The 23,773-nt window shown below is 36.9% G+C and overlaps 1 long non-coding RNA gene across 1 annotated transcript; it reads left to right on the top strand.

Annotated features, from left to right (window-relative positions):
• Positions 1 to 2,450: 2,450 nt before the first annotated feature.
• LOC132532998 (uncharacterized) lies at positions 2,451 to 22,785 on the top strand. The gene is made up of 3 exons (XR_009544893.1): positions 2,451 to 2,554; positions 21,379 to 21,554; positions 22,428 to 22,785. It is a non-coding gene; the product is annotated as an uncharacterized LOC132532998 (long non-coding RNA).
• Positions 22,786 to 23,773: the final 988 nt, after the last annotated feature.

Below are 23,773 nucleotides of genomic sequence, written 5' to 3' on the forward strand. Positions count from 1 at the left end.
CTAACGTTTCCACTGCCTGGGCTTTGGGGATCCACTTGCCATGGAGACACGAAGTCTAGATTTAATAAAGTCATGCAGTGTAAAGTCCACACAATATTATTTTTCTTATACTGAGCTGAATGCTTTATTATTCACTCTCATGTTACCCCTGAGACATGAATCCTTCACTATTATAATGTTTACATTACTTGGCCAAGTGCTTCAGCAATTATTGCCCCATTCTGTAGATTAATAAAACAAGGAGAGAGGGTTCAATTCCCATACCACCAAACCCAGACCTGACCAGGTATTTGGTAAGATAAATAAATAAATAATAAAAGTAAAATTTAAAAAATAAAAGAAAAAGGAAAGTTCACTGGTTATGTCCTGAATAATTCCATTTAGGAAAACTGAAAACAAATGAATTTGTAATTTTTAGTAGTGACAGGAGACTCCTCAGCAGTCTGGAGTTGGAGGGCAAGAGGGAACAAAGTATCTGAACTGAGTGAAGGAGAAAATGGAGATCCAGAAAGGACTGGCCTCAATGGAGTAAGGGTAGACACCAGTGCATGGAAGACCTGGAGCCCATGAGGCTCCTAAGGATTCTCTTCCTTCACTTCACTCTTAGGAGCATGGGCACCATGTGTGAATAAAGGAAACCAGTTGATGGGTCCGGGGCTGTCCTCAGGCAGTTTAGATTGGAGACTTACGTTTAAATCTTGTACGACACCAGGAGTGACAAAAAAAAAAAAAAAAAATTCATAGTGGTCCAGGAGGTGACGCAGAAAAAAAATAAAATAAGGAGAACAATATACATTATTGAGGAGAGAAGGAAGAATTTAACACACACATACACACCAGCTAAGACATTACAATTTTTAAAATCTGAGAGAAATTTTTTTTTTATTTGCACCAGAATTATTGCTGGAAGTTGGTGCCAGTACTATGAATTCACTACTTCCAATGTCCATTTTCTTCTTCTTTCTTTTTTTCTCTTTATTTTCTTTCTACTTTATTTGAAAGGACAGAGAGAAATTGAAAGGGAAAGGGGAGATAGTGATAGAAAAAGAAAGACAACAGACCTGCTTCATCACTGGTGAAGTTCCCCCCTGCAGGTGGGGAATAGGTGTTCCAACAAGGATCTGTGTTTTCTCTCAGCTGGGTGTTCTGCCACTCAGACTAAAGTTTACCATCTTATACCATCTTATAAGCATAGCTTTTTTTTTTCTTCCAAGTAAACAGGAACCTAAGTTGATCTGAAGCTAATTATAAGTCATGTAGTGATAGAACTTTAATTTTCTGGTACATTTCTCATTTTATCTTTTCAATGTAAATATACTGTCTTGAATAATATAGAATACGATACGGTTAATGAATTTTAAGTTTGCAAAAATTCAAAAATGGCCTATAATTCTTTTGCTTGAAACATAAAGTCAGAACAAATCTGAACTATTACTCAGAGATGGGGATTGAACACTGGCACACCCAGTGGAGCATGCATGTTACCATGCACAAGGGCCCAAGTTCTAGGCCCCAGCCTTCACCCGCAGAGGGGAAATTCCATGAGCAGTGAAGCTGTTGCAGATGTCTCTCTTTCTCACTTCCTTTCTATCTCCCTCTCCCTTCTCAGTTTCTCTTGTCCTGTCAATTGAAAGGAAGGAAGGAAAGAAGGAAGGAAGAAGGAAGGAAGGAAGGAAGGAGGGAGGGAAGGAAGAAAGAAAGGACAAGGAGCAGTGATTCTGTTATGCAAGCACTGACTCCCTGATGTTCATACATTTTTTTTAAAGAAAAGGAACTATTACTCAAGTCAACAATAGAGCACATGCCTTGTGTGCTAAGGGTCTTGAGTTTGATCCTCAGCTCTACAGGAGAGAAAAATTAAGACAAAACAAGTGGAGTTCTGTGAATGGTGCTTTGATCTCTTTCTCAAGGAAAAACATGTTAATTTGGCAAATATTTTTCCTTTAAAATTTTTTATTATCTTTATTTATTTGATAGAGATAGCCAGAAATCTAGAAGAAAGGGGACATAGAAATGGAGACAGAGAGACTTCTGCAGCAGTACTTCACCACTTGTCAAGCTTTCCTCCTGTAGATGAGTACCAGGGGCTTGAACATGGGTCCTTGCACATTGTAACATGTGCGCTCATCTGGGTGCACCACCACCTGGTCCCAGATTTTCTGATTTTTCTAAACCTGTATAGCGTTCTCTATGTAGCAAGTGCCCATTATCGATTACCCTTTGTCTTCTATCACACTTTAAGAGCTTAACCATAGTTGGTTTTCACCTTTACTTCTTCAACAGAAGTTGTGAATACATCCCCAGATGATGGACCTCTACTTTGTTCTAGATCCTTCAGTTCAGTTCCTAGAAAGTGGAGCAAGTGTTTAAACAAGGTGTAACCCAAGAACCTCTATTAGAAAATGCACTCTGTCTGCATGACAGCTAACTCTTTGCTATTTATATGTTTCCACAACATGCTATAGGGCCTTGACTGAATAAGATGCTCCACTACGGAATCGAATTGCCTCACCGCCACAAGTTTGTTTCTGAGTCATCTCTCTAGCGTCACTGAGTAAGTAGCAGCCCAAGGGGGCTCTGGTCGGGTTCTCTCCAACCCAGAGAGTACACACCTGAGAATAGGCACCCCCACGCTAGCCCTGCAATTTTACTTCAATTTTTTGTTGCCACCAGTGTTGCCACCCTTGTATGTCAACATTAGTGTTGTTATTCTGCTTGGAGGCAGCAATATGAACCCACTGTTCCTAATGATGACCCTTTTTTTCTTTTTTCTTTTTTCCTTTGTATTATACTTGACTAGACAGAGAGGATTTGAGAGAGTGGAGGTACAGATAGAGAAAAATAGACACCTGCAGACCTGCTTCACTGCTGGTGAAACTTTCTTCTACAGGTGGGGATTAAGCCTGGGTCCTTACACATTGTAACAAGTGCACACAACTGTCCCTCCACCCAACGTTAACACGTTTTATCTCTTGTCTTTTTAATAACAGCCATTCTAAAAGGTGTAAGATAATTGTGGTTTTGACTTATTTACATTTTCTTAATGATTAGTGATGTTCATTGGTGTGGGGATTTGTTTCTGGGTTATAGATTCTGTTCCACTGGTCTGTGTACCTATTTTTCTTCCAGTACCAGGCAGTTTTCATTATGATGGCCTTATACTATAGTTTGAGATCTGGGAGTGTGATGCCTGCATTTCTGTTTCTTTTTCTTAAGATTGTTTTGGACAACAATGTACATAGGTTCCAGTTTCACATCCCCATGAACACTCAATTAAAACCATTCTAGTTAATATTAAATGATAGCTTGTTGTGGCTTTAAATTTGCATATTCCTGATGAGTACTTTTAAATATGCTCCTAACAATTTGTATACAGTGATTGTTCAAGTATTTGACCTGGTGTTTCATACATTGTTTCATCTTTTTGACTGTTAAATCACTGGAATTTTTTTTTTCATTGAGTAAGGAAAGATTAAGTAAGGGTTTGTTGTTTGCTTTTTCATACTCGTTCTCTCTCTCTCTGTTTCTCTCTTCCATCTGTGAATAAAATAGCTTTACTTTTCCAAAAAAAAAAAAAAATTCCTCCACTACATGAAGTTCTCCACTGCTTGATGATGTTCAGGGTCAGAGGTCTCTTTTGGAAGAGCATAGACATTTACCTTTGGTCTGAAAAGACATAGGGACCAGTAGTTAGTTGTCATCCTTGCTCTGAGGTAACTCCAGTCTATTAGCAGTAAATTGAGTCAGGCAGAGTCCTCAGTAAACACCTCAGCCCAGTACAGATGGAGAGGAAGGGAAGTTTCTCAGGAGCCTGGGAGAAAGCAAAAGCATGTTCGGCTACTTCTCCCTTGTTTGGAAGGTAATTAGCACATTTCTCTGTCTTCCTGCTACTGCCTACCTTTTGACCGTTTCACTGTTCATTAGCACTTCTGACAGAGGAAGAGCAAAGAAAGGGAGAAAAGATGAGACTCCAGTCTATCTATCTTGGGTGTTAATTTATATCATATTATATTGCTTGGATACATTATTGGAAAATTTAGAGATTTATCCAAGTCATTTGTTCTTTCAGTGAAGTTTGTATTGCATATATTTTCAAAAAACTAAAACAGTTTTGTTCAATTTATCTAGCATTCCAATGACATATGCTTGCAAATGACAAAACCTGAATACTGATTTCCATGAAAGAATGAAAGTTAACTCTAAGTTTTGTGTTAAAGGAAGAAAAAGGTAAAAGAAGAATTTTACAGAAAAGCTAAAAACACAGTACATATATTTGACTTCCCTCTCTCATTATAGCCGTTACAGTGGCTTTCATCAAGAGCCACTACCACAATGAAAAAGATTAGTGTGAGTTTAATTTAACTTAAATATTCTCTGGTGGAGATGCTAATAAGCAACCAAATGACCTCAAGCTAGAGAACAGGAGGGAGACAGGGAAGGAGCAAAGTGCCTGTAAAACTCACACATTGGATCATTAACCCTTGAATAACTGAGAGTTGATTTGAGATCATTCAAGCTGTGTTTGTCTTAAAAAGTCATGAATTGCTACAGCCAATTGCACTGAGCAAGTAGCAACACACTTTCCATGAGACTGTGTTAATACCTCAGTGTAGTTCCCACCTTGGATAACATGGGGTGCAGATAACATGGATAATTGAAACACACAAATAATTCCAAAACCTGACATAAGGTAATAGTTTCAAGTTTTTTTTTCTTCCTTCCTTCCTTCCTTCCTTCCGTTCTCCCTCTCTTTCTTTCTTTCTCTTTCTTTCTTTCTTTCTTTCCTTCTTTCTTTCTTCATTTTCACCAAGTTGCTAACAACCATAAATATTCATTCAGCTTTATTTCTTTTCTTACCCCTCTCCTAGCATCTGAAGGCATGGAGGTATAAATGCATACAAAATGACTTAAAGGAGGACAGAAGAAACAAAAGAGTAAAAAAGACAAATACAAATAAAGAGTTGTTCATATTATTGAGTTCTTCTTCTTCTAGCGTTTGCCCTTCTTCCGTAGCCAGTCAACAGCAAAGCTGTCAGGAGCTGCTTGTTGCTGGCTTTGAAAGTGACTGGGATCCATGTGGATTCAGTCGGCTAGGAAGGATCGTCAGTTTCCCCAATGAATGGGTACTCACGGGATGCACCACGAGAAGGTCGATCCAATGCAACCCATATTATTGAGTAGCCACCCTTGAAAGGTTGACAGATGACTGGGCTGAATTTGCACCAGTTCCTGTGATCATTGTGTAATTTGCTTTCATGGAGCAAAGACCCATTCCACTGTATGTCTTATAGGAGTAATATCTACTATCATGTTAATATTTATAGATTTGAACTGTCAAGACCTGTGTTCCATAGGCTGTGTATGTATTTTCTTTTGTAAAACTGGCCTGCCTTTATGGTAAACACAAACCCCAAAGCCTGGACAAAGTCAAACACATTCATCTGGTGACACTTTCCCCTATGCTAAAGTAAATGTGTAGAGGGAATGAGCATAAGCTGATGGCAAGAGCATTGGATTTAAAACTCTTGGGCTCTGTTTTAAGACTCATGGTCACTACATGGATGTGGGCTGCTGGCAGTCACTTAAATATTTTAAGCCTTAATTTACTTATTTGTTGATATGATAATGCCTCAGTTGTTTTGGGGATAGGATGATGATTATTTTGAGGATCAGATGATGATGATAGTGTGCTTCATGAAATCAAAGTGCTGTGTATATTTCAGTAGATACTGTAAGGAAGAAAGTCATAAGGTACAAACATTAATAGCTCCAGTGATTTTCAAATGCCAAGTATACACTTAGGAAATGTTATTTTAGATTCTGTGACTCATTCCCAGAGATTCCGATTCAGGAGATCTGGAATAAGAAAACACCAGAACCTTTATTTTATTTTATTTTGTTTTATTTTATTTTATTTAGCCTCCAGGAACTCAGTGCCTACACACAAATCCACTGCTACTGGAGGCTCTTTTTCCCATTTTTGTTGCCCTTGTTGTTATGATTGTTATTGTTATTATTGCTGCCATTGTTGTTGAATAGAACAGAGAGAAATTGAGAGAGGAGGGGAAAACAGAGAGGGGGAGAGAAAGACAGACTCCTGCAGACCTGCCTCAGTGCTTGTGAAGTGACACCCCCCCTGCAAGTGGGGAACTGGGGGCTCAAACATGGATCCTTGAGCCGGTTCTTGCTCTTCATGCCATGTGTGCTTAACCCACTGTGCTACCACCCAGGCCTGAGAACCTTTATTTTAAATGATTATTCTAGGTGTTTCTGAAGCAGATTATCTCCATGGATAATCTATTATCAGAAACACTCTCACCCACCAATTAGCACATTCTGACAAGAGTGAGAAAATAGGAGATTCTAAAATAGATTCTAAAAGCTGTATGGAACCAATACTCTTACCCCTTTCTCACAGATGTCACTCAACTGTCCTACTAATAGCTGCAATCCACAACTTAAACCAGACAACTCTTGGGAGAATGAGCAAAATGATTCTTCTCTGTCTTTACTAATGTTAGCCTCCTAAGGGTTTCGTGTCTTGGTACCAATGACACAAATTCTAGTTTCCTAGACTTTTCCATGTGCCTCATTCTTAATTCGTCTTTGTTCTTCACTCTTTTAACTTTCTCAGCTTTCCTTATTACTTTGAATTTTTTCCTTCCCACTTTTATTTGATAGGACAGAGAGACACTGAGAGGGAAAAGGGAAAGAGAGAAACACCTGTAGAATTGATTTACCACTTGTGAAGCATCCTCCGCTGCAGGTGGAGAGCTGAGGCTTGAACCCAGGTCAGGTCCTTGGACATGGTAAAGTAACTACTCAACAGGGTTTGTCCCCGCCTGGCCTCTTTTTTAATTTTTTTGCATTTTGATGTGGACAGGCTGGAGATACTATTAAAAGAGTGCTGATTATGTCAAACAAATGATCAATCTCAAACAGACCACAGAGTGTCATAGAGATAAATGATACAGTTGAACTAAACTCTGTAAGTGCTAATTCACAAAAGAAGTAACTGCTCAGTATAGCAACTATGATTACAAACCCCGCCCCTCTTTTGTTTTACCTCCATATGACCTCCTAAGGAATGCTCATAGTTCAACAACAAGAAAACATTCAAAGTAACAGACTGTCACTATAGCTTAGATACTTGCAAGCTCCACTGTAAATATTGCTCCACACAGTCTTTACTGGCTATCACTATATTCTCTAAAGTGTATCATTCCTTAGCTGCATAAATGTGAGACTTCAATATAGAGATTTACTTGTATCTGCAATAAGAACTCACTTTACAATTAGCTTGCTAATATTCCTGCTTTCTTTTTTAACTTTTAAAAATTGCATACACTTTAATTATCTCAATTCTACATGTAATTGAAACCATGTGGTTGCTGTTTTCATTCCTTATTTCACTAAGCATAAACCTCCAGTTCCATCTATTTTGCACAGAAGGACACGATATCATCTTTTCAAGATTGAAAAGTATTCCATTGAATCTACATCTCATAACTTCTTTATCCAGTAGTTAATTGATGGGCATTTAGGCTGCTTTCATACCTTGGCTATTATGAATAATGCAACTAGAAATATAAGGCAGCAATATATCTCTTTAAGTTAGAGTTTTCCCATCCTTAAGATCTACTCCTATTTTCTTTCCTTTTTTATTTATTTATGAGAAAGATAGGAGGAGAGAGAAAGAACCAGACATCACTCTGGCACATGTGCTACCAGGGATCAAACTCAGGACCCATGTTTGAGAGTCCAAAGCTTTACCACCACCTCTCGGATCACTACTCCTATTTTCTTTTTTTTTAATATTTTATTTTTAAATTTATTTATTCCCTTTTGTTGCCCTTGTTGTTTTTATTGTTGTAGTCATTAATGTCGTCATTGTTGGACAGGACAGAGAGAAATGGAGAGAGGAGGGGGAAGACAGAAAGGGGGAGAGAAAGACAGACACCTGCAGACCTGCTTCACCACCTGTGAAGCGACTCCCCCTGCAGGTGGGGAGCCGGGGGCTCAAACTGGGATCCTTAGACCAGTCCTTGTGCTTTGTGCCACCTGCACTTAACCCGCTGCGCTACCGCCCGACTCCCTACTCCTACTTTCTTAACATAGCAAAATTTAAAATTCAAATGGCATTTGAACCTTCTCAGCTCTTGCTATGTGAAATGCAGTATACTTCAGATATGTTCAAAAACTGTGCTTTCTACAAAGACTAATTTTAATGCTAAGTATCTGGACCCAATATTGAAGTTAATCTAACGAAGAGCCCCCCCATATGTCTTTACTGCATTTCTTTTTCTGCCATTCTTTTAATCTTAAAAACAATTTTAATTTAAATTTTCTATTTCAAAGTATCCTTGTGTTCTGGATAATCTAGTTTACAACCTTAAGAATGATCACTCCTAGATAATTGGTCTGTCAGTTTCAACTCATTTTAAGATAATTGTTGGAAACATAACTTTTGTCTATTTCATCTTGATTAAGAGCATCATGAGAGACTTGTTGGTTTATTTAAACAATTTAAACTATTCATTCCCAAATTAAAGCAGTAGGTATAACATTCCAATGCTTTGGATAACCCTGCCAAAGATCCTAATATGAAATTATGGAGACACATATTTCAAAACAAAAATTAAGTCAAGTGCATAAAAAATAAGCCTTGTGTACTGACCTCTACATAAATGGCATATATAAAAGATATGTAGTACTGAAATCAAATAGTTTCACTTCTCTAAGTGCCACACTAGTGATCTGAAGATACAATATCTAATTCCAATGCTTTTGCAGATGATTAGCATAGATCCTAAGCTTCATCACATAATGATAAAGAGCCAGTGTCTAACATGAGTTTGCCCCACCATCAATGGGTATATATGCTTGGATTAGCTAGACTGATGATGGTCCCAAAACATGAGCCTTTCACTGCCAGAACAATGTGAACTGCAACCATGCTTCCTCCCTGCCATATTTTAGGAAAGAAACTCCACAACCATCTCTGTATGGGTAGCTTTTATTCAGAATTTAAAGTTCATTTTGATCAACATTCTGTCTGCAAAGGTATGACTCAAGTGAATTGACCTCAGCTTTTCTAGGATCGAATGGATTGTGCTTATGTAAATTTAATATTAGATAATGTAAGAAAAAACAAAAACTAACTGTGGTGTATAGTGGAATAGGACGACTGTATCAGGAAGGCAGGAACCTGGGAAGAGACTCCTCTTCTGCGATCATTAATCTGCAACCTTCAGAAATCAGTGTAGTTTCTCTGGTGCTCATGTAAAAAAAAAAAAGAAAAAGAAAGAAAGAGGAAGAAATAAAAGGTTGCACAAGAGGATCTCTAAGCTTTCTCCAGATTTGGGACCCTCAGCCTCTCAGATGGTACAAATCTTTCCATCAAATGGTTCCTAGACCCATACTAGATATTGTGGTAGGGGGTGGAGCTAGGGTGGAGAGGGAATACTTGACTGATAAGGGTAAATTTTTTTAATATCAATATACTTGAAGTATTAGAAAATTCTTCAGTTTTCAAGTACAAAAATACATTGTTCCTTTGTGCTATAAATTAATTTATTATAAAGTTATATGTCTCCATAATTAAAAATGAAAATGACATTCATTTTATATTCATATTTTCCTGTATTTATAATTTATAACACACATCTTTCTAGGAAAAGATTAAGGCAGGTTGTAAAGCTGCTAGACCTGCAGGTGGGAGTGAAATAATTATAAGTGTGAGGAGAAGAAAGCCAGGGACTGAACAAGGTATTAAAGACTGAAGCCCTTAATCAATAAGAGGTGACAATGGCTGTGCCAAGGAGGAGTATCATGTGAGGTCAACAAGAAAGGAATCTTTTTGCTCAAGGGAAATCTACAACAAATAGTGAGTAAAAAAAACAATTCAGTTCTCAAAAAGTTTACCCCTCAACAAAATGAGGGCAGTGGTAGACAAGCAGAATGGTTATGCAAAGAGACTCTCATTTCTGAGGCTCCAGTGTCCCAGCTTCAATCCCCACAACACCAGAGATGAGCAGTGCTCTGGTAAAAATAACAACAACAACAACAAAACAAACCTTTATATTCTTAGAACAAATTAAGGAAATGGCTACTGATGACAAAATATACTTGTCATTAAGCTCACTAATAACTTCCATTCAAAAATAAATCATCAGCAAAGATTTACTATCAAGGGCCAGGTAATGTTTTAGTCTTTGTGCTTTAAGAGGCAAAAAACTAAAAGATGTTAAATCATTACTAACATGTAAGGGAGAAATCTTTTTCCCATCCTAAAGCAAGCACTCTGCCAGTCAGATACTGTAACCAGAAAATGTATAAGAAGAGCTTAATCTCTACTTGCATATTTTTTTCTCCAAGAGAGAAAAAAAAAAAAAAGCCTGCACTGAAGCCACTCACCAAGTTGTCCACTGTTACAATGACTGAGTCCCCATTTGGAGATTACAGTCAGCAAGTCTGAGCTGAAGTGCAGAGGGAGAGGGAACAGAAGCAGAACAGGCTGGGTACTCATACTTCTCCTAGGCTGACTGCTAACAGGGACCCACAACACAAAATACTTTGATCTAAAATTAATTATGTGCATTTTTAACTTCAGTAAGATTTTAAAAAACCCTTGTAAATCAATTGACCGTTTTCAGTAAACTGGATACCATATGGAATAAATAAATAAATAAAATTAGAATACTTCACACCTTTTGTCAGTATCAGATTCCATATGAATTAAAAAGTTAAATGTAAGTAGACAAATTATAAATACTAGGAGATGCTGAGGTAGAAAGTAGATAGATAGAGACGGAAGTGAGAGGCATAGAGGAGTGAACTACATTGTTTTATATTGATTTGGAGGTATTAAATACTTCTCATAAAGTTAAGCAAGAGAAAGGAATAAAAAATGAAAACACAGTAAAACTATCTGTACCCGCAGACAATAAATCTTACATTTGCCTTAATAAAGATCGAAAAGATTCAGTGAAATACAACTACAAATAATAATAAATACTCACAAGGATGCATAATTATCCTTAGCAGACTATTATATTAACATAAAATAGCCTTTATACATGTAAAATGATTTGCAGTGAAGTGGAATGAAAATACAGTATCTAGATTAAAAAAAAAAAAAGCAAGGAATCCCTCAAATCTACATCCTAAAGCTTAAACAACACTTCTAAAGAGAAAAAAAAAAAAATAAATGTGGTCAACTGAATACTTTATACTTGAATAAGAAGATTCAATACCATAAAGTTCTCTTTTAATTTAAATGAACTTAAAATATTAACAAGAACAGCATCAGGTTTTTCTTCCTATTTATAGGGAAGCTGTTATAATGCTCATTTAGAAGGACAAGCAAAAAAAAAAAAAACTAGGACTATGATGAAAAGTAAGAGTAGCAAGGAGGAAGGTAACATCACAGATATTAAACATTTTGAGATTAGTACTATTAATAGTACAGGATGGAAAAATCTAGAAACAAATCTACACATAACTGAATCTTATAGTAAAACTAGTCAATATATACAATTTTAAAAGGCAGACTTTCAAAGCACAGGTTGAAAAGATGGGCTATTTAATGGGATAACAAGAGAACTATATGGAAAAAGATGAAATTAGTTCTTTCCTAACAGCACCTACCAGAATACATTCCAACTGAATCCAGATCTAAATACCAACTAATTAAATCACAGAGTATGGAAAGGAAGTGCAAGTGAACACCTCTATAGCTTGGAAATGAAGGAAACTTTCCATGACCCTTAATCTATAATCAATAAGACAAAAAAAAAAAGGTGTACCTGGTTATATAAAGTAAAAGAAAGTATTTGCGTGCACACACAGCATGTTGAGTGGAAGGCAAATTACACTTGGAAAATATTTTGCACTTTTTACAGATAAAATGCTATTTCCATCAATATCTCTAACATAAAAATGCTGCCAAAAATAGAGCACAGAAAGCAGCAATCATTAGGTGGGCTAGAATTATGAACAGTGTATAGAAAATGAAATTCACATAGCTTTGAAACAAAGGGAAAATACTCTCAATTTTACTAATGATAATCTTATACTAAATAAAACTATACGGAGATGTTTCATCCTTAAGATGTTGGTACAAGTCCAACAGTTATACAACCAACTCTGTAGGCAAGACTCTGGGGGAATAAAGCCTGCTCATATATTGTTGAAAGAATAGAAAATGGTACAACCCAATGGAAGTGAATTTGGAAATACCTAGTAAAACTGCATATGCATTGGCTCTTTGACCTAATAATGCTATTTCTAGGAATTTAACTTAGAGATACATTGAAAATATTAAGCTATAGTCATAGGACTTGCAAATGCAGTGTTATTGTAATACAGTTATACAATTAGTAATACAATTATTAGGGAACTATTTGAATGAGCTGTATGCAACAAACTATTATAAACTATAAAAGTGAATGAAAATACATCTATATTTAGCTGTGGAGTTATTGTTCGATATTTTGATAACTGAAAAGTGCAGTATAAAGAGAAATGAGTTTAGGAGGAATGGTTGATTATAAGGTCTAGGCAGAGGATATGCAATATAATATTGGAACTATCCAAAGCAGCTATCAAAGACAACAGAGGATGTATCAAGAGCACCCAAGAGCCAAGCTGAACAGTTAAATCACTGACCAAAGATTGGACAATTTGACAGAAGTACCAATAATGAGAAAATGCAGAGAAAAACACAAGGCATTTTAAGTAAATAATTTCATAGTAATTATCTTTCAAAAAAATCACTGGTAGGGCTGGGTGGTGGCCAACGGTTAAGTGCACGTTACAATGCCCAAGGACCCATGTTCGAGCCCCTGGTCCTCACCTGCAGGAGGAAAGCTTTGCGAGTGGTGAAGCAGGGCTACAGGTCTCTCTCTCTATTCTCTCTCTCTCTTTCTCTCTCTCTCTCTCTCTTTCTAACATCCCCTTCCCTCTCGATGACTGTTTCTATCCAATAAATAAATAAAGATAATTTTTTAAAAGAATTCACTAGTCACAATTAAAAGATGCTAAAAAAATTAATCCTTATTTAAATAGAAATGGTAGATGAAGGGAAATACTAGAACATGAATGCTTCCTTTCATGCAAGCATAACCCAGTAGTTGCTGAGGGGAAGTTTTCCTTTACAATCTTTAATCAAATAAATAAACAGGAGTGACGCAGTAGAGCAGCATGGTTTTGAAACCTCCCAAAATCAGTTGGATTCAGTTTTTTTTAAGTTTTACTGGGGGGATTAATGGTTTACAATAAACAGTAAATACAGTTGTTGTTACATGTGTAAAATTTCTCATTTGGGGGAGACCAGGCAGTGGTGCACGTAGTTAAATGCTCACATTACAGTGCACAAGGACGTGGGTTCAAGCTCCCTGACTGAATCTGCAGGGGAAAGGCTTCATGAGTAAAGAAGCAGTGAATCCTTCTGTTTCCTTCTCTACCCCCTCTGCGTCTCTATATAATAATGAATAATAAAATAAAAATATTTAAAATTTAAAAATTAAAAAAAATTCTCAATTTTCTGCAAGACATTCTAACCCCCCACCTAGGTCTTCATCCGCCATCATGCACAAGGACCTAAAAGCCCCCACCCCCCACCTCCAGAGTCCTTTACTTTGGTGCAATACATCAAACCCAGTACAAGTTCTGCTTGGTGTTCCCCTTCGTTTTTTTTTCTTTTTTCTCTCAACTTTGTCTATAAGTGAAATCACTCCATGTTCACCCTTCTCTTTCTGGCTTATCTCACTTAAATGATTCCTTTAAGTTCCATCCAAGATGAGCTGAAGAAAGTGAATTAATTATTTTTCATAGCTGAGTAAAACTTCATTGTGTATATATATCACAACTTTCTCAGCTACTCATCTGTTGTTTGATACCTAGGTTGCTTCCAGGTTTTGACTATTATTACAAATTGTGCTGCTGTGAACATAAGTATGCAAAGGTGGATATGTTCTATTCCTTCGAAGATATGTCCCCAGGAGAAGAACTGCTTGGTCTTAGGATAGGTCTACTTCTAGCCTTCTGAGAGTTTTCCAGACTGTTCTCCACAGAGGTTGGACCAATTTACATTCCCACCATCAGTTCAGGGGTTCCTTTGTCCCCAAAACCTCTCTAGCATGTGTTGTTGCTTTTCTTCCTTTTTTTTCTCTCCTCTCCTTCTCCCTCTCCTTCTCCCTCTCCCTCTCTCTCTCTGTCTCTCTCTTTCTTGATTCAATAGTGACCGACAAGACCATAGGCTAAAGGGGTGCAATTCCACACAATTCCCACCACCAGAACTCCATATCCCACCCCCTCCATTGGAACCTTTCCTAATCTTTATCCTTCTGGGAGCATGGACCCAGGATTACTATGGAGCGCAGAAGGTGGAAGGTCTGGTTTCTGTAATTGCTTCTCTGCTGAACATGGGCATTGGCAGGTTGATCCATACTCCTAGCTTTTCTCTTTCCCAAGTGGGACAGGGCTCTGGAGAGGTGAGCTTACAGGACACATTGATAAGGTTGTCTGTCCAGGGAAGTCAGGTTGGCATCATGGTACCATCTGCAACTTGGTGGCTGAAAAAGCATTATGACATAAAGTATAACAAGTTGTTAATAATCAGGAACAAAAGGCAAAAATTTAGCAGATGAGACTTGGGTTCTCCATTTTGGAAAAAGCTAGTAGTTCTATTTAAGGCATATTACAAGGGGCCCATGATTTTACTAATTTTTGCCTGAGCCCAACAGCTAACATGCATGTGGGCCAAAAGTATTGTCTGGGGAGATGGTGTTGAGTTGGAAATAGTATTAGAAAGCTGGATCAGGGAAGAGAGTAGCTCCCAAATATGGGTTGCTACCTTTTCTGATATACTCTCACAGGGGTGAAGTGGTATCTCATTGTTGGGTTGAAAGTTGCAGAAGAATGAAACTGAACTATAATTCATCACACACAGAAATAAATTCCAAATGGATCTAGAGCCTGAATGTTAGACCAGAAACTATCAAATGATTAGAGGAAAATATTGGCAGTGCTCTTTTCTATCTAAATTGTGTAGGCATCTTCAATGATATAAATCCAGTGGCAAGGGACACCAAGACAAAAATAAACCAGAAGGACTATATCAAACTGAAAAGTTTCTGCACAGCAAAGTAAATCACCACACACACAAAGAGACTTCTTACAGAATGGGAGAAGATCTCTACATGCCACACATCAGACAAAAGGCTAATGACCAAAATATATAAACAGTTTAACAAACTCAGCTACAACAACAGCAAAAAACGACCCCACCTAAAAGTGGGGAGAGTATATGAATAGAATAGTCACCAAAGAAGAGATCCAAAGAGGCAACAGCCATATGAAAAGTGCCCCAATCAGTTGATTCCATTTTAATGTGCCTTTACTGTCTGATGTCATCACAAAGGAGACAACTAGATATGATCGACTTCCTGATGCAGATATCCAACATTTACCACAGAGCTGGAGTTCCAGAAAATTCAAATTTGTATCTGATCAAACCAAACTATAGAAAATTTTGTTAACACTAGCAAAATCCAAACTGTGGGGAGCTCTGTAGGCAAAACACAATTTTCTTATATTCAAAACAAAAAATGTAAGAAAATGGGAAATGTGAGGGCAAGAACCTATAGTTGAAAAGATGTTATCAAATAGTGGCAATTCTTGAGTGAGTCTATGTGGGTCTCAAATTAAAAAAAATATTTGTAATATAGGAAAATATGACCACTGACTTGGCATTAGAATATGTTGAAGCACTATTATATATTTTTTAACTTGTGTGTTCATGTTTTATGGCTATGTTTTAAACTATTTTTTCCTCAGAGCTACATACTCTTATCTTCAGAAGAAATGATACTTGCTTCAGAAATAGTCTGGGAGGGTAAGAATAGTGATAGAGAACAGAGAGAGAGAGCTCACTAGATATGGCATGTGTCTCACCATCCCCAGGATCCAAGTTTGAGCTCTAGCTCTACATGGGAATATTATGGAATCCAGAGAAGCTTCAGTGCTGTAGTCTGTCTGTCTGTCTGTCTGCGACCCCCCCCCCATATGTATAAGTGGCCTGAGTGTTGAAATGCTGTTTGAGATCTCAGCTATGCAAAAAAAAAAAAACAAAAAAAAAAAAACAAAAAAAAAAGGCGTGGCCAGGCGGCAGTGCACATGGCAAGGACCAGCATAAGGATCCCGGTTTGGGTCCCGGCTTCCCACCTGCTGGAAGGGGGGGGGGTGTCTCTTCACAAGTGGTGAGGCAGGTCTGCAGGTGTCTGTCTTTCTCTCCCTCTCTCTGTCTTCCTCTCCTCTCTCTATTTCTCTCTGTCCTAGCCAACAAAATGAAAAAAAAAAAAAAGGCCTCCAGGAGCAGTGGATTTGTAGTGTAGGCACTGAGCCCCAATGATAAACAGAAGGCAAAAAAAAAATATATTAAAAATTAATTTAAAAAGAAAAATAAAGAAAATTTAAAAAAATTAAAGGAAGGAACAAAGGAGGAAAGAAAAAGAAAAAGAAATAATAACATTGAAATAGCAGTGGAATAAAATAATTAAATGTGAGTTGATAAGTGCAGATGTTGGGAGTAAGCTCATAGGAAGTTTATTATAATATACTTTTCTCCAGCTGCATATTTTTATATTTTCTTTAATAAAAAATAATTAAAAGGCACTCCCCCCAAGGTTCAGTACAGCAATTTACTTTTGGAATTTAAAGTATTTGATCTTAAATGTTACTTACATCTCAATAAAATGCTAATTCAAATATATATGGATCTAATATATGTACATGCATACTAAACTATTTATAAAATATACAAGTATCTATTTACATACATTTAATAGCACATTCTGCCATAGATGACGTTCTACCTGTGTGTCATGAGTGCTGAGGACTGAGGACTTGACACCATTGCTTTCTTCAGCTCTCAGAGTTTATGGTCAACATGTAAAGAAATAGGAAAACAAACAGGAAAGCACATGGCGTACACTTCTGGTTCAGCCTCCAAGCACAACTAATCCCACAGTTTCCAGAGAGCTAACTGGTTGAAATCTACTCTATTATCCATCAATTCAGTAAAGTGTAAAATTCACTGAAGTTGGTAATTTGGCAGAATTGGCTGGTCAGTTTATTAAGTGCTTAACAAACAGACACATCTGTTATCACTCAGGCATTCAGAAATGTTGCTAGATTACTGAAACATAGCTCTATGATGCAATTTGTTTTTAGAGCAAACATTGTTATTGTCAGTAATTTAAATTGCTAGTTTGTTAAAAAAAAAAAAAAGCACTGCAGTTCCTCTCCAACTGCTGCATTTATGGAAAACTGGTGATGAATTCCTCAACTTTAGATTTCTCATTTGCCACTATTAATATCAACTTCAAAATCGTCAGACTAATAGGAGCTCTACCAAAGACAGAAGTGTTCTTATGCCAGTGCTATTAACCAGCATTATATTCTTTATTGACTGATTCAGGGGTATATTGAATTAGAAACTTGAGAGGAAGAAATACATTAAAAAACGGAAAAATAGGACTCAGTCTTACAGAGCTCATATTTCAAAGACTGGTGGTCCCTCTTTGTTCTTTAAAGTTTGATTGATAAATGAAGTGCATATTACAGAATGATACAAATAGCTTCCCACTTTACTCACAACTTCTAGTGAAAGTAAATATAGAGTTTTAGAAATTCAAATGTGTTCATATACCATTAAATGTTTGGCATCTTCATGCATTCTCTCTGATCTGACAATGGCCTGTTAGACCCAGCGTTCTGTCTCTGGCATTTAAGGGAGCAGAGATAACTCAAGGATGCCCACAGTCTCCTGGTTCTTCATGGCTAAAGCTGTCCTTCTGTGCCATTGCTCTTAGAGGATCAACAATGATAAGTCTATTTTGAGTTGCTAACAAAACAGAGATTGTGTATCATTGCCAGTTTGCAAACCACTCTAGTAACTGTCAAAGCTGAACAAGGTAGAAAAACAAAGGAACTTTGTAATCTTTAATAATTTTTAAAGGTAATTAAGGACCTAGAAATGCCTCATATGCAAAACAAGGGCAAGCCAGTATCATTTAATCACAGCAGTCAGGCAAAATTCTCGAACGCCTGCAATTTACATGGGAAAGATTGGTATGAAGGGAGAATGCTTCTGCCTATACATTCATATATTTGTTGGCTTTGTTTTTGGGTCTTCCAGTCAGCATATCAATTAGTAGTTCAAATTGTGAGGGCATTTTATTTTTAAATCCAAACACCTGTCCACTAGAAACTGGACCCAGGCCACTGAACAGTTGTCAGATGGTAACTGTAATGTTTATAGATCCAATCCATAGATCTGTCTCTACATTATAAAAAGTGCCAGAAAGTTATATAGCCAGACATCTGGCAACTGGAAGAGTGTCTATCTCTTTAGTATTGTGCCTAGCACTCAAAGTTCTCTTTGTGCATGCTTTTACTGATCCAGGAAAATCCAGAGTTATTTTTAAATTGGTCTCTCCCTCATTTCTGTCCTTACAGTTGTAGAGCAACTTCTGCTTATTTACTTTCTGCCAGTTACATAATAAAACAAGACAGAGAAAGAATAACTAGTCCTTCTCCATATCTGTTTTCTGCTAAGCTTTCCCTGTTCAGTCTGCCCAAATATAATCACATAGGCATTTAGTTCTCCCCAGTGCTCAAGTCATTTTCAGAAAGCAATCTGACTATTGGAGAAACATTCAGATTCATCTAAACTTTTGGGGACTAAGTACTACTTTATAGGCAATGTACTGTAAAAAGTTGTGATAGGCTTGCAGAAGTTAATGTGTTTTGCCACTTTTTACATTGTTACAGGGAGATAGCGAGGCAAAGAAAGACTAGAGTATGTGGACACAGTTCCTGTGCTTTCGATGCTAGTTGATAGCTTGGATAATTGTGTGATGGTGGGCAGGGACATAATAAATGAAACATATGTTAATTACTAATTGAGGTCTATAGCTTCCTACAAAAGGCATCTCTAGCTTTATGCTTTAAATTCAATGTTTCAGAAAGTATCTGTACCTTATGCCCCAAGTTTCTACATGTATTCCTGAAAAGTTGTACTAAGTTGCAAGTAGAAATATTAAACAATAGATATATTTTGCATACAGAATTTTTAATTTTAAAAGTTTAGAGAAAAAATTCTTGTTATAAACCTTAGCTTTGCTGTGTTTCCAAGACCTTATCTGTAGTCTTTAGTTTTTCCCATGTTCCTTCACAAGAAAACATGTATATGAGGCTTGTATAAACAGAGTCATGACTCTTCTGTGTCTTGTCATTTCTTTCCCATTTATCTCCAGTATTTAGGCATCTCTTACTCTTCCTTTCTTTTCTGTTTGGGAAACATTTTTGGGCATGGTGAATCACAGACCAGTCTTCATGGGGTCTGAAGGGTTAATAGTGTTTTTTTTTTTTTTTTTTTCACTGCAGATAGGATAGGAAGGAGCTACTGAGAATCCCTTCAGGTAACATGCAAGGGGAGAGGCTTGATGTTTTGGCTATTTGCCATTAAAGCTTATTAGCACAACTCTATGGCTATCTCTAATCCTAGTGAATAATTCATGCTAAAACATTAAGGGGTTGAGAATCTTAACAGTGACAGTGACAAACTTTATGTTTGCCTGTTTACTCCAGATCTTGGTCCTCTTTAGTTCCTTGTCCTCAACAGTGGGGTTTTAGCCTACTCTGTCAGGTGGAAACTCATGATGCTCTCAGCTATTTTTGTGAGATGGGAAGAATGCTATAGTACAGATTGGGACAAGAGCAATGTTCCAGTTTTCAAAGTGACTGAATAGCTTAAATAGAATGTTAACTCAAAGCTTTTGGTATCAATCAAGAGGTATCTCTGTGAGTCAGTATATATACGTAGTATCAAAATTGAAATAAATTCTGGGTCTATCAGTCATCTTAAGGGGACCATTAGCTTTTCTTCCTTCCTTCCTTCCTTCCTTCCTTCCTTCCTTCCTTCCTTCCTTTCTTTCCTTCTTTCTTTCTTTCTTTCTTTCTTTCTTTCTTTCTTTCTTTCTTTCTTTCGTTCTTTCTTTCTTTTTTTTTCCCAGAGCACTCAGCTCTGGTTTATGATGGTGCAGGGAATTGAACCTGGGGCTTTGGAGCCTCAGGCATGAGAGTCTCTTTGCACAACCATTATGCTATCTACCCTCTGCCCATGTTAGTTTTTCTATATCCAAATTACTAATAGGTGGTTGAAGCTTTTTTTTTTTTTTACTAATGTTTATTATTCAAACAATCATTGGCCTGTACCTCGGCTTCTATAGCTCCCCATTTGGTGGGAGTGAAGTCTCTGAGTTGCAAAGTTTAACTCACATCACAATTCATATGTGCATAGGAAATATATCCAGGTGATGAGGTTGGGGCCTCTATCCTTCCCTTACCCCTTTCATGTATAATACCACAAGCTACAAAAAGAGTTAATTTTGATTTTAATTTTTCCTATGTCATAATTTCTTACCACTGTGGAGCAGACTCACCTGACATTGGGAGACAAGGTAATTTAGGCAGTCTGATCTCAGTACAACAGTCTGACTTATGAGGGTTTTTTTGACTTTGAATTTTAAAAACCAAATTATTACCTAGATCTTTTCTTTTATATCCCTCCAATAAGTGTTCTCATCTACCTCTAGGAAGATGGGCATCTGATTGATTTTAAATCCTGTATTTGAAAAGGTAAAGAGTATTTAAAAACCAATTAACCCTCTTAGACATGTATTGATATAGGATTTCTTGCATGCCCCTTCATTAAAAAATGCATTATTGGAATTTGGTACTGAGACGCATTGAAAAATGATCATTGGGTTTCTTTCTTTTCTTTTCTTTTCTTTTCTTTTTTTAAGAGGGATTCAGTGAAGCCCTATCTAGTATTTTTTGTAAGGAGAAAGATCAGGAGACATTATAAAGAGACAAAGTAGGAATATAAATGGCATTTTGCAATTTCATAGAAATGTGAAATCTAATACCATTTCCCAAAAATCAGTTAGCTTACAGTTGTACATACATATATAAATTCGAATGTATGTGTTTGCACACACACACACACACACACACACACACACACACACACACACACACACACTGATCCAGGAAACAAGCCTATTTACTATACCCATTTCTTGTTTTAAAGATGCTAGTTTGAATGAGAAATTATTCTATAGAAAGGAATAAGACAAATGAGAAAGAAGAGAGCTTTAAGATTTTTGAAAAAAATTTCAGATACCAATTTAGATAGTATCTGAAACTTTCACTTTCAATTTAAAATTCTTAAGGCCTTTATTTAAATGTTGTTTAAAAGTTATCATCCAGTGGCTATTTCCCACTGGACAGTATTTAATCTCCCAGCAGGCAAACTTTTAGAAAGCTGCTTTTGAACCAGATTTATGCTCCTGTGGATTAAGAATAAATTTAAATTTCACATCTAAGTTAATTAAGCAAAATATGATCGCTCCATCTCTGTTGGGCTGAGATCACTTGGAGACATTTCCTCAAACATCCAAGAAACCATTATCATCCGATTTAAGGTAAGCATTCACCTAGTTAATGTTGCTTTATATTTAGTGACAAATGCAGTGATATCTGTTTCTATGCAAACACAGAGAGGGACTGGAAGGGGTGGTGGAATCCCCTAATCTAGCTTTGTGGGTCTATCTAGATAAACATATAATAGAAAAAGGTAGAAGGCTTTAGACAGACAAGTCACCTACAAGGAGTTTAATCTTTATCAGTGCTAAACCCCTCAGTAATGGAAGCCTTCAAATAGCTCATCTGATTACTAGGAAAGGGTCTTATGCAAGACCCTTTCAGGTTCAGGTTTAGATTTGCTAGTTCTGTGGAAATTGGCAAGTCTACATAGACTTAAGGGGGGTTTGGAGGGAGAATACTTAACTTTGACCAAGTTCTCCAGAGTGTGAAACCATCTCTGAAAGAGTAAGAACACTTCTTTCCAGTAAAGATTGAGGCATTTTTGCATTTCTCTGACAATCATATGTCTGCCGGCCTTTTGTATATCTTCTGTAGTGAATAGTCTGTTCATATCCTCTTCCTACTTTTGAATTGGGTCATTTGCTTTCTTGTTGCTAAGTTTGGTGAGCTCTTTATATACTTTGGTTATTAGTCTCTTGTCTGACGTATGGCAAGTAAAGATTTTCACCCATTCTGTGAGGAGTCTCTTTGTTTGGGTGATGATATCTTTTGCTTTTCAATTTGATGTAGCCCCACTGGTTTATATTTGTTTCAGTCTTTCTTATAAAGTCATGCTCCCTTGGAATATGTCTAAAATAGACTTCCTAGCTTTTTCCAACATAATGACCCCAAATCTCATCTGCTATACTCTTACCTTTAGGTTCCTGATTATTAAGCAATTTGTTCTGTTTTATGTCTTAATGCTTTTTCAGCCACCAAGTTGCAGATGCTACTATAATGTCAGCCTGACTTTCCTGGGCAGAGAACCTCACCAGTGTGTCCTGGAACCCACCTCTCCAGAGACCTGTCCCACTAGGAAAAGATAGAAACAGGAAAGATAGATTGGATCAACCTGCCAATGCCCATGTCCAGAGGAGAAGCAATTAGAGAAGCCAGACCTACCACCTTCTGCACCCATAATGATCCTGGGTCCCTGTTTCCAGAAGGATAAAGAATAAGAAAGCTTCCATGGAGGGGATGAGATGGGAGCTCTAATGGTGAGAACTATGTGAAATTGTACCCCTCTCATCCAACGGACTTGTCGATCATTATTAAATCAATAAAAATAAAAAAATTGAGGTGTATTAGAAAGGTAATAGAGGCACTTGACAATTATTGACTGCTATATGTGTCCCAGAAACATTCTAAGCCAGTAGCCTCCAAAGTAGAGTAGGCATAGCCCAAGGATCAGCAAGTTAAATCACTGAAATACAGGAAGAAAATATTGAACTTCTATTAATATTCATGCTTATTGTGACAAAAAAAAATGAGCATGACTTACATTTAATTTGTGGATTGAAATCAGTACATTTTCTCAATACAAAAGGTAGATCAAAGATGTCAAAGAGGAATGGGAGTTCTGCAATATGTTCTTATTATTTGTTTATTCATTTTTATCATGACATATTTGTCAGAACATAGTAGTTTACATGAATCAAGATAAGTGGACTTACAGGTTTATTTTGTCCATAAACAGGTGTGATTGTGAGAATGGTACCACATAGAGGTTCTCGGACTATGTCCTAGAAATGTATCATCATAACAGCTATTCAACATAGAAATGAATTACACATTTTAAAACAAAAATGTTTGTTCCCAAAATTGCTGGGTCTTATTTTCTGTGATCAAACATGACTGTCATTTTTTTTTTTTAATCTGATTTTACTCTTGTTGGAGAAAAAGGTGACCAGCGAGATAGCTCACAGATAGGTTGTACTAATGTCTATCTGAATGAAAGAGCATCCTGGAACAGTTAAATTCCATATGCATGAGGCCCGGACACCACACACACACACACACACACACACACACACACACACACACACACACACACACACACACGCATATATATATATTTTGTTATTTAAATATTTTTTATATTTCATAGCTAATCTCATTCCAAAAGATGCAAGTAACTGAAAAACAGAAAATTTGATAGAAAATGTTAAAGTCAAGAAAACATCTAAAATAAAATGCAAGAAATATAACAGGAGACTTAAAAATACAATGTATAGGGGGCCGGGCGGTAGCGCAGTGGGTTAAGCGCTCATGGTGCAAA

This window comes from Erinaceus europaeus, chromosome 15 (assembly GCF_950295315.1).
Source record: "Erinaceus europaeus chromosome 15, mEriEur2.1, whole genome shotgun sequence".
Classification (NCBI taxonomy): Eukaryota; Metazoa; Chordata; class Mammalia; order Eulipotyphla; family Erinaceidae; genus Erinaceus; species Erinaceus europaeus.